This window comes from Myotis davidii, unplaced genomic scaffold (genome assembly GCF_000327345.1).
Source record: "Myotis davidii unplaced genomic scaffold, ASM32734v1 scaffold478, whole genome shotgun sequence".
Taxonomy (NCBI): Eukaryota; Metazoa; Chordata; class Mammalia; order Chiroptera; family Vespertilionidae; genus Myotis; species Myotis davidii.
In genome coordinates, this window is record NW_006289570.1 from 3,140,706 (window position 1) to 3,153,648 (window position 12,943).

General features: G+C 40.6%; 1 protein-coding gene across 1 annotated transcript in view; it reads right to left on the reverse strand.

Moving 5' to 3' along the window:
* The window catches only part of TTC28 (tetratricopeptide repeat domain 28), a 394,102-nt gene that overhangs the window by 212,693 nt on the left and 168,466 nt on the right, over positions 1–12,943 (reverse strand).

The following is a 12,943-nucleotide window of genomic DNA, read 5'->3' on the forward strand; positions in this document are numbered from 1 at the left end:
CCCAGGTGAGTACTTTCAATGTCCTATAGCAGCCATGTTGATTATTTTCAAAATTATCCTGAATATTATTAATGGCAAATGTTAAACTAGCAAATATTCTGCAATATTGATAAGTACTCTCTGAAGACATGGATCAGCAATTGCTGTGCATACATTTTGTGAAACAAGAGAACCAGCTGTATTTTCAAGAAAGAACAATATTTTCATTCCCTTCGGCACAATTGGCTCAGAGCAATGAAAGAGAAATACTTGTTTTTAAAATATATTTTATATCCATATTTAAATGCCTAATTAATCCTAATAATTAAATGCAACCACTAACAACTTTCTTTGCAAGATCTCTTTTTCATTTTCACAAACTCTGGAATTTAATGGAAATCATTGTGTCATTATGGCCACAGTAATAAATGCCTATTGGTCAATAAGCTCTGAACCTTAACAAGCAGTTAACTAATTCAGTTGGAAATAAGACCAATAGTTCTAATGGCCTCTAATTTCACTGCAAGAGACCAGCCTTATGAACTATAGCTGGTTTTCATGAGCTCTTCCTACAGGAAAGAACAGCAATTTAAATGTAAAAGACATGCATTTGAAATTCAAGTGCTTACACTGATTTTGCCAGGAAGATCATGGGTCAGAATAGGTCCTTCCTAAAGAAATATTTAAGTGCCACAGGCAGAGCCAAGGCAAACAAAAATAATAGGCTTTTAAATTATCAACGCTCAATTTAGTCTATTTGAAAATCATTCAAATTTTCTTTTACTAATTTCAAACAATCTGAATTTTTTTTAAAGTGGACAACTGTAAAAACACCTTGCAATAAATACAAAAAGGGAGGCTTAGAAAGTTGATCTCTTCCTGCTGTCTCATTCATTCATCCTCCCCTGAGAGTGAAGGCCTCTAGATTTCAACATAAATAGATATAACTTGGTATACAGCTATCAGTATACTTGAAATCAAAATAGTCTGGAGACATCAGTATCCACGCAAAACCTGATCCTTTCAGCTGTTTGTCTCACATTTCAACAGCAGAGAAAGCATTTCAAGCGATGAGGTAAGAATGTCCCTTTGCCCTAGGATGCTAGGGATGACTTCTATATGAAGATGAACTATGTTATGCTCTTTGTTCTGCTAATATTCAATTCTGACCTATTTTGTGTCTCTATCCACACTTCTGTAAAAGCTACACCTCTTAAATTACACAGTTGAGCTCCTTATTCCGAATGACATTTAATTTAAAAAGCATTTACATCCCAAAATTAAAAATCCTTATACTTCTTCATCACTTACTTTGTCACTTACGGTAAAAGAAGTTTAAGTTCTCTGGCATAATCTTGTACCAAACTTTTGACAAACCTGAAGAAAATAAATTACTATATTTTTTCCAACCTTAGTTCAATCATCACATTTTCTGCAAAGCCTAAGTTTAATCTTCCTGATAGCATACTAATTAAGACAGTAATAATATATGGTAGTGAACTAGAACACTGGACAGAAACCTTGGGCTAAAACTAGGCTTAATACTGACAACCTTGTGAATTTCAATTACTTTTCCTCTCTGGGCCTCAACCTCATCATTTCTAAAGGGAGAGTTAGGGTTAAGTAAGCTCTTAAGGTTCTTTATTACTGTAACATTCTAAAATCCTATGCTATGAAATTCTATCTTCTTTCATTATTTATAGAGTGGCTAACTGCTGAGGCATCCCAAATTTCTCCTTAATACATTCACTATCGTTTGGAGCCTTGTGATTACCACTCTTGGTTTCATTTCAATGTCTCCTTTTCAAACATCTTTTTCCTAAAAAGAAAACCTAACAAGGGTTTTGGATAAGAAACCTGCCACCACTATCCCCACACAGTAGGGCAAGCTTTTCCTTTTAACAAAAACACTTGCTATTGCCCTGACTGGTTTGGCTCAGTGGATAGAGCATCGGCCTATGGACTGAAAGGTCCCAGGTTCGATTCCAGTCAAGGGCATGTACCTTGGTTGTGGGCACATCCCCTGTGGGGATTGTGCAGGAGGTAGCTGATCGATGTTTCTCTCTCATCGATGTTTCTGACTCTCTACCCACTCCCTTCCTCTCTGTAAAAAATTAATAAAATATATTTGAAAAAACAAAACACTTGCTATTGGCAAAAAGGGTGTGAGCCAGTCTATTTCTTTCTATGTGTTAATGAACCACCTATTGCCAAATGGAACTCTCCTTAATTCCAGACCAGCAAACACCATTTTCTGATGAGGTAAAATGACAAAGTACTAATTAGAAGGAACCTAATCTGAAGTCACAATTCGCATTAATTGGAAGTTACTACAGTGATTATTAACAAGTCACATCATCATTAGACCAAAGAAAATGTCAAAATTGATTTATGCATTCAGGAGTCTCTAATAAACAGGGTCTACATTCAAGGTCTTCTATAAAATGACCAGAGTAAAGAAAAATAACACTTTACAGGTTAATGAATGCTGTGAAAATATCACATTTTTTATTGCTCAGATGCCTTTTTCCAGCATTAAATATATCCTGAAATACTGAATTCATGACTGAATAGATGACTATTAAGAGAAAATATTTTATTTTAAAATATCTAAAAAATACATGTAGCATCTTCTAGACGCCTAAAATAATCCCTTATGACTAAGGACCTGAGGATCTTAAGATGCATCTATATCTAAGGTCAACTGGCTTATTAAGATGAACTGAAGATAAATGCAAACAAGCCCAGCAGCATGGCGCAGTGGCTGAGTGTCCACCTATGAACCAGGAGGTCACGATCTGACTCCTCCTCAGGGCACATGCCTGGGTTGTGAGCTCCATCTCCAGTAGGAGGTGTGCAGGAGGCAGCTGATCAATGTTTCTCTCTCATCGATGTTTCTAACTCTATCTCTCTCCCTTCCTCTCTGTAAAATATCAATAAAAATATATTTTAAAAAAATATTTTTAAAACCCTCTGTAATAAATAGTAATCTTTTGTTTATGTGTGTTAAAATTCCTAATTACTACATATGGTCTGGATTAGAGAGCTATGTTCTCAGAACATAATGAACATGTTAATCTTATGTTGAAATAAAAAGGTAATGTTACTTCAAAATTATTTTATGGTTAAGTTGCAACTTGGACTCTTAAGTTCTTTATGCTAATACATTATAATCAAACTAGAGGCCCAGTGCACGATTAAATCGTGTGGGTAGGGTCCCTAGGCCTAGCCTCCTGCGATCAGAGCCATCTTCTGCCCAGTCCCCAGGTCGAAGGCCGCCTCCGCCGCTGGGCTGTCAGGCCATTGGGATCACCAACTCATCCGTGGCTGCTCCGGGGCTCAGGCCTGTGGGAAAGTGGGTGCCAGAGTGGAACACGGTTCCTACTCTGGCCGTTCATGCAGCACTGATGGAGGCTGTGGGGTGCGCCCGCCACCTACCCGCCCCAGTATGAGTGGCCCCCAGCGGGCAGTGCGTTCCATCAGCGGCCAGCCCGGTGCACGCGCATGGGGTGAAGTTGCCAGTACCCGCTTTCCCACAGGCCTGAGCCCCAAGCAGCCGGGGATGAGCTGGTGATCCCAATGGCCTGACAGCCAGCCCGGTCCTCCTGCCACCCACCCCAATCCCGCCCCCCTTCACCATTGCTCATCCAATGCAGCCTGAGGACTGGGGGGAGGGACCAAGAGATCAGCAGTTCAGCCCGCTTGCAAGTCGCCAGTCCCACCCTACCCACTCTTGCAGGCGGAGGTGGGGAGAGGGACTGAGAAGTGGTCAATGCCACCTCATGGCAACCATTTGTTTGGTCGTTCTGGTCGTTTGGGACACTAGCTTTTTATATAGAGAGATAACACATATTTCTCAACTAAAAGGTAGACCAAATAAGTTTAAAATGTTTCTTTCAAAGAGATTAAAGTATATTCATTTTAAAGATTTCAAGTATACTAATTAAATATATGTCCATTTTAGAAAATTTAGAAAAAATATTAAAGCACAACAAAAGTTTCCTATTACCCAGAGATCACCACTTTCATTTTAGGTTATGTATTTCTAATATTTTTCTATTCAGACATATATTTAATACAAAACTTGGATTTTCTCTAACCTTTTATTTTGGCTTAAATTGGTTTAAAATTTGGTTCTATAATCTTCATAGATAAAAGTGAACAAAGATGAAGTTAATTTCAAGATATTTATGATATTGTATATGATATATACACAAAAAGTGCATATAATTACATATATGTGCATATAAGTAAATTCATGTATTAAGAACTCATACAGATCCAATCAAATTTATATTTTAGAGCTGAAATAATACCATAATTTTATGAAATAAATTTATCCACACAGCAAGTCTAATTTGTAGAGCAAACTATTGGTCATACGATGGAGACTAACCAGATAAGAGAAACTAGACTAGTTTAAAGTATAACGTATTTTTCAAATAAATGTAAGAAATTAACATACATTTACTCAGAATTAGACTAAAATTTTTATTAGGCCCCTGAGAGGAAATTCCAAACACCTTTTAATTCAACCAGTCTCTGCTACAAGAGAACCAGGCTATTCTCACACACAAAAGAAAGTTAAGTGAAAAGAAATATTTTCACTATGACAACTTCTACATGGTGGCAGAAGGGAATATACATACACAATATAAATAATGAAAAGGCACAACACCTTATGAATTATATATATACTAGAGGCCCAGTGCACAGATTTGTGCACAGGTGGGGTCCCTCAGCCTGGCCTGTGGGGACTGGGCCAAAACAGGCTTTCCAACATCCCCTGAGGGGTCCCAGATTGCAAGAGGGTGGTTCTGGGTGATGCACCCCAGAATCGGGCTCCCTCCTCTCTGGTTCCAGGTGCGTCACCCAAGAACCACAGCTGCCAAGTCACTGCAGCTTGGCAGTTCCTGCATTGAGCGTCTTCCCCCTGGTGGTCAGTGCACGTCATAGCTACCTGTCAGACAGTTGGATGGTCGCTTAGGCTTTTATATACATGGATATGATATATATATGTAAAATAGCTATAGATTTTTCTAATACAGTGGGGTCTTGACTTAGGAGTGTCCCGACTAACGAGTTTTTTGAGATACGAGCCGTCTCTCGGCCAATTTTTTGCTTTGAGTTGCGAGCTAAAATTTGGGTTACGCGCCAGCTTCAGATACCCCACCGCTAGTAGGCGCAGCGAACGTCACAGTGAACACCACAACATCAGCCCAGCATCACGTGTCTGTCTCGTTCACTTTAATGATTTGACATACAAGTAATCTGAGTTACGAGCTCCATCACGGAACGAATTAAACTCGTAAGTCAAGGCCCCACTGTAGAACTATCTCTAAAATGTATAATCCACAAAATTGTTTAAATACAGAATAAAATCCTATATAATAAAAGCCTAATATGTTAAGTGTCCAGTCATCTGTTCAACCAATCAAAGCGTAATCCCATCTAATAATAGACAAACATGGTAATTGACTGTACCTTCGCTACGCCTCCCATTGGCTAATCAGCACAATATGCAAATTAACCACCAACAAAGATGGCGGTTAATTTGCATACATAGGCTCCAAGCGGTGGAGTGAAGCCTGACAGCCCGGGGCTGGCGGAGCAGTGAAGCCTCATGGCTCCGGGACCAGCGGAGCAGCAAGGCCTCATGGCTCCAGAGCCAGCAGAGCAGCGAGGCCTCACGGTCCTGGGGCCAGCGGAGCAGCAAGGCCTGACCTTTCCAGGGCCGGCTCCAGCCAGAACTCGGCCAGAGCAAAGGCCTGGGCCCTGGGTGCCAGAGGCAAACCAGTGCCAGCAGCCAGGGGAAAGGAAGGCCTATTGCATGAATCTCTTCGTATGCTAATACGACGCTAATAATATGCTAAGGCCCCTCAACCGCTCGCTATAATGTGCACTGACCACCAGGGGGCAGAGAGTCGACAAGTCGCTATGATATACACTGACCACCAGGGGGCAGACACTCCAACTGGTAGGTTAGCTTGCTGCTGGGGTCCAGCCAATCAGGACTGGACGAGATGGCCGGACACGCCCTCGAGCCCTCCTGCAGTCCCTCCCCAGCTGGCCAACTTCCCACGTCCCTCCCCGGCCAAGATCGTGTACTGGTAGGGTCCTTCAGCCTGGCCTGAGCCCTCTCTCAATCCAGGATCCCTCGGGGGATGTCAAAGAGCTAGTTTCAGCCTGATCCTCCAGGCCAAGCAGATGGACCCCACTGGTGCATGAATTCATGCACCGGCCTCTAGTACAATATAATAGAGATTTGACAGGAAAACCTGGATGGGAAAATCACATGTGTCTTTAAAAGTTTTTGATATTAAGGAATAACAATGTTCTCAGTCTAATTCAAGAATTCCAATGGAGAAAAAAAAAAAGAATTCTAATGGATTACTTTGATGGAGCACAGGTAAGTTCTTCGGGTGAGATTTGCAGAATATGGCACTAGAGATGAATATAATTTAATTTGGAACATGTGCAAACATCTATAAACATCTACTGGAGCCTAGTCTCTTTGCAGCAACATTTACACTGAGTTATATATTCTGCACACCGATACAGCTGCTCTACAGCTTTCAACGCTGATGTAAAACTAGCTTCTACCTATTTAAAATATCTCACAAACAGTAAAATCTTTGATTAACCCAGTGTTCTGGTATTTTTAACTTCCTTGGGTGCTTACAAAAGGATAAAGAAAATGATTCTTTATTTCAGCATTAAATATATATGATTGTTTATGCATGAACATAACCACATATGTATATATGCACTATTACTCTTTAGCAATATTATAAACTTCAATAGAAATAAATAGCATTTAGTCATTCTACTAGTCATTTGGCATCAGGTCTATGCCTGTGAAAGAATGAATACCAATCCTGTGATCAATAGTCCAACAGTCTAATGTGGTGTCTCACAGCATAACACAGAAATTAGACTATATTCAAAACAAGTGGCTTCAAGCGTGTCTTGAAGGAGTCCCATTGACCACAGAGAATAATGAAACATACATTCCCTGAAGCAAGATTACCAATAAAATAACAGCAAATTCAAACAGCCTTTCTTTAAAATAATCTCAATTCAAATTTTCATCAGCTTTCTTCTTGATCCAAAGCATTTGTGTCAAAATCTTTTAGAAATATGCTTAAGAATTAACACATGACAGCCCAACTGTTGTAGCTCAGTGGTTAAGTAAAGACCTATGAACCAGGAGGTCACAGTCCCATTCCTGGTCAGGGCACATGCCCAGGGTTGCAGGCTCTATTCCTGGAGGGAGAGAGGGGGAGAAGCAGAAGGCAGCTGATCAATGATTCTCTCTCATCATTGATGTTTCCATTTCTCTCCCCGTCTCCCTTTCTCTCTGAAATCAAAACTATATTTTTTAAAAAGAATTAACACATAAAAAATACCTTGTTGCTAGTATTGGGCCATGATATCTTCTGCCAAACCCAAGAAGCTAAAAGCACTAAGGAAACTGTAAGGATGAGTCTCTAAAATGCTGCAAGTCTAGAATGTTAAAGGAAATATAACTAAAAAAATAAATAAATCCACTCTTTAATTGGTATTGTCAGTGATGGAGATTATGGTAATTAACAATCTAAAGAAGCACCAATTCAAACTTATAGTCATTCTAATTCTAAACTCTGCATGAAATAAGATATAGCCCACCATTGGGATAGAGAAGTTTCCCAACGGGGTGAGAAAATGAGTCTCCCTGACCTTCATTAGGAGGAAGGGAGGATTTTCCTCTCCTTCCATGTCCACAGTTGGTGGTAAGGCTCTGGCACAATCACAGGTTGAATAAGGAGTGGAAGAGGAAGGTGAAGAAAGGAAGTTATTAAGATGGACAGACCCTTACATACTGGACACTATATAATTCCTTTTTTCCAGTGATGAAGGGGAGCATCTGCGAGGCTGAGCAGCTTGCCTCCCATCACACACATTCCTTAAGCAATTGAGTTGGGATTCAAACTCAGATCTAACTTTCAAAGTGCCTACTTAACATTGTAATATGCTGCCTCCCTGACTAAAGTTCTATTCAGTACAGTTTAGTCATAAGACCTTTCTGTATCAAAATAAATAACTTTAACCAGCTGGTCGTAATATCACAGGAACTGAAATCAAAAAGAAAAACCCACAACAGCCACAAATATTTGGAACCACGAAGGAATATGTCGTACTACAGCCAATAAAGTGCTGGGTAACAGAACTTCCAAAGCTAGACCCCTGAAATAAAAACTCACAGGAAGGAAAAACGCCGCCAAAATGCAAACAACCGCCCCCTAGAAATCCTCATAGAGCACATGGGCTACTGAATCCTCAAGTCCAGAACCATCTCCTTCCCCAGTCTTCTGTTCTCCTGCTTCCCCCAGCCCTCTCCTCTCAGACAGCCAAGGACACTGAGTTAGCTGAGGTGCCGCCATGACCTTTTATGGATCTGCCTGAGCTGCTCACAGAGCCCAAGGCAAAGCAACTTTCAGAGTTTGGCAGAGAAACTCAATTTTAGTTGTTTTTTTATTTTTAAGAGAGAACATCATCACAAAAACATTAATGCTCCGGGTACATAAACAAGAAAAATTTCCTATGAAGCTCACTCCTTTTTTCAAAGACTTTCACGAAATAGAAATCAGAACTTAAAATCCAGAAAGGCGCCCAGCTAGTGTGGCTCACTGGTTTGAGCATCGACCTATGAACCAGGTCAAGGTCCAATTCCAGGTTAAGGCACATGTCTGGGTTGCAAGCTAGATCTCCAGTAGAAGCGTGCAGGGGGCAGCTGTTCAATGATTCTCTCTCATCATTGATATTTCTGTATCTCTCTCCCTCTCCCTTCCTCTCTTAAGTCAATAAAAATTTATTTAAAAAAAGGGATATTATATTGTTTTGTCAAAATTAACAAAGAATCATGAAACTATAGTGATTGAGGGGATCTTAAATAATACTAGTCTATCATCTTTACTTCAAACAAAATTATATTGAAGTGTTTAAAATAATTAGAAATTCATCCCACGTTAAAACCTTCTCTCAGAAAAAAAAAATCAGCATTTATAGGCAAGAAATCGTTTTATATAACTAACCCATTTATATAGGTTCTTATGAAATGTTCAGGATGGGAGTCAGTGGTAGAGATAGTTTGTGTGGATGAAAGGAAAATAAACATTAAGTGTCAGTCACTAGGCACTACCAGGGATGCTTTTCATATATATCATGATTTAATTTCTACAACAGTCTGTGAACAGTTACTATTAGCCCATTTTACTGAACAGAAATTAAGGATCAGAAGGATAAATTGCCCAAGGCCATAACATAATAGATGGCAGATCTGGGACATGACCTTAGGTCTAACTCTCCACATGTCAGTTCATAGTTCATCATTCCTTCTACCATACATCACCAACACTGTCAAAGTGGGGAACCAAAGGTTTGCATTGCTTTCATTCTAATGTGTCAGATTAGATTAGGGACAGCAACTTGAACTTCTGGGATGAAAACTTGCTGGCCAACAGGTCTTAACTGAAATACTGGGTCTATTTTATGCTCCCTGGAAACTTCTGAAAGCCAGGAGGGTGGACACCAGCTCCAAACTTTCACCAGAGTTTGAGAATAGGGAATCCACACTGGCTAACCATTGGCCACAGAATACCAGGGAAGGATCCAAAAGCTACCACCCGTTAGGGCAAGTGGCTGACAACAGCCCTTGCAAGTGACAACAAGTGGGATGCGTGGAAATAACCTCCTTAAGTATACATGACAATTGCCTAACAGCCACCCTTGGCACACACTTGACAGATGGCCAACTTTTATAACATACAAGGCTTTTTACATACAGACAATGGAAATAATTTAGAGGAAGGGGAGCAGGAAAGAATAGGGTGAAATTAAGATGCCCAACCCATTGTTACAGGAATTCAGGTAGGAGCTGGGGGACAGTACTAGACAAGCAACACTGCTCAGCACAGCAAAAAAGAAAACAAATTAAAGGACAAAAAACAAATACACACAAAATTTAGAAGTCAAGAAACAAGCAAGCAAAAAACACCCCAAAAACAAAGCAAAAACTATTCAGTGAGGTAATCAGGGTAAAACAAACTAAAGAGTTTAAAGGAAAAACTCTTGAAAGTCACTGCCCTTTTCTCCTTGGTACATGCTCCTTCGACTCCTTCTACTTACCACTCTTCTTCATTTACAGTGCACTCCACTCAATTTCATCTCCAGAGTTTCACCACAGATAGCTTGAGATGCAATAATCAATATATTACTCAGCAAGAATGCACATGCATGCATAAAGCACCTAACACCTCAGCCCATCACATTTACTCTGAACCTATTCAGGGCAGACGAGGTCCACTGACAATGGCGGCAGGAAGAACCAGATGGCACCGTGCCATCTCACACATCTTAGGAGGGACTGAAAGCATGCGGTTTTGGCATCGCCCTTCAGAACTCTCAGACTGGTATTGAGAGCAGGCTTGCCACTTGAGTATGAAGCAAACAGAAAAGAACCAGGCAATGCCTATTTACTCTAAAACCTGTACATTGACTTCCAACAGTCCACATACTGCTTGAGGGCCATGATAGAAGATCCCCCCTCAGGTAAAATGTATAGAAGAAAAGAGCTGTTACTCTCTTAAACACTGGGAACAATGACAGAACTCATAAATGTGGCCTCTGGTTGTCAAAGAAAATACAAAAGCAATAGATGAGCCTCTAGTCCTTGGCCACATGCACTGTGGCCCTCAAGTCCTCTTATGTGCCCTCATCATAGAAGGGTAGAGTACAGCTGAGGGACCTGGGGAAAGAGGTGGTATTCAGGACTCACTGGGCCTCCCAGAGGGTACTAGGTACTGGCCTAGCCTCGCGGCCTCCAGATGTGATCTGAGCCAAGTTAGGCACACAGATTTCCTAGAGGCCTTGGAATGAGCTCTCACCTGACAGGAGGTGAGGCTTCCCGGAAGCCTAGTGGAACCAGATCAAACTCCCCGTTTGAATCAGAGCGGGACAGACCTCCACAGGATATAGATATACCCAATTGTTTGGGGGCTGACTTCCAAACGTGTGGAGCTTTCATTCATGATCGAAGGCTACTTAATAGTTATAGACTACTGCTAACCAATCGATGGCTTCTGATCCCATACTCCCCGCTCAAGTGAACACAAAGAAACGAAATGTCAGGCTCTTTAAACATGCCAAGTGGAAATCAAAGTGAAGCGCTGAAGGAGGAGTGGCAGCTCAGTGTTTCTCTCTGGTATACATTCCCTGATGTTAACTCTTAAAAGAACCATCTTAGTCCTTTCCTGTCTGACATTTCCTTCCTAGTTCAAGCTAAAGTGGGCCCTGTGCATAATCACTGATGAACTAAATGCCCACAAGACCACCTCAAGTGACACACACAGTGCCCTGACACAAAGAAACAAAATCAATAATCTGCTGCTCTATGTCACAGGGAAATCCTGACTGCTGTCAGCATACAGGAGGAGGAGGCTTGGGGGTTGCAGAAGAGACAATTAGGTCCCTTGGAAAAGCAGGGCAGAAAGTAATGAAACCTCCCCAAGTTCATTAGTTACACACACACACACACACTCACTCACTCACAGAATGAAAAGGCCATGTAGCCAGAGGTCATATTTTTCCAGCCTGCTAAATTGAAGTGACTGAAAACCTCTGTAATTACATAGGAACAGATGAAATTGTTATCTTAACTACATTGTAAATGCACTTTAAATGTCATAAGTTTTGATGCAATTTAATATTTTACATGGACAATGCTCAGTACAGTAACTGATTTTCTACCAAGCAGATGGGGACATAATCCACGTCCATTACCAAGACTGAAAAACGCCCATCCATCTGCCTGAGCAGCACAAAAGGATTCTGCAGAGAAAGCAAAGAGCAAACCCTCTGACTGGAGTTACAGGTAAGAGCACTATCAAGGAGCCCCAAAGCCCAAGTTTCCATTTCAGCTCTACCATTTAGTTACTCTGTGACCTTAGCCAAGTCACAACTTCTCTGGGCCTCAGTTTCCTCTTCTGTGAAACAGAGATAATCGTCCCTGACATATCAGTGTCACAAGTTACTGGGAGGGCACATTGAGATCAAATAAGTAAACATTTTCTGTAAACAGTCAGATACAATGTAAGCAATTATTATAATTTATGCCATTATATATTTGGGGCAAAATATGAAGACAAATCATTTCTTTCTGTAACCCAGAAAAGATATGTTAACTTTTCACTAATAGGTTAGTAAAAAAAGGGGACCAAAGGGGAATTTGGGGGCGAATAACATAATCCCGAGGCATTATTATTAACTCCCAGAGTACCCAAAATGTTTAAAAAATTAACCCAGCATTTATGTTACAATGAAGAGGAGACAGTAATTTATCTTTAAGTACACCAGCCTGTGTACATCATCTACATGTACACTATGTACCTAAAAGGTTGAAAGAGTAAATAAATGTACTTCTCTTCCTATCTAATTCATTAGCAGAGACCAACATAAGCACTGGAGAGAAACAGATCCATTATCTCTCACCTTTCTTTGTCCCTTCCTACACACATTGTATAGGAAGCGTAGCTGTCCGGGAGTTCGACCAGGGGGGCAGAGCCAGCCTGGGGAAGGGAGGGAGTGCCCGGCTGGCAGCCAGCAGCCGCTAGAGACCCTACCAGTGCACGAGTTTTGTGCACTAGGCCTCTAGTTGTATATAAAATAGCAACTACAGAAAGGCTATAAGAGCAGTACTGAAGTAGCAAGTTTAGACATTAACTGCATTCCAGATAATGTATCATTTTCTCATAGCTCTATCAATTTATTTTCCTATTATAAATTCTGTGCATCTAGCAGATTTACTAGCAATTTTAGAAATCAAATGTATTGTGTGAATGATTAATGTAGTAAGAAAATCTGGATCTTTATTTTGATTTCTAGTCTTTTTTTTTTAATCCTCAACCAAGGATATGATTTTCACTGA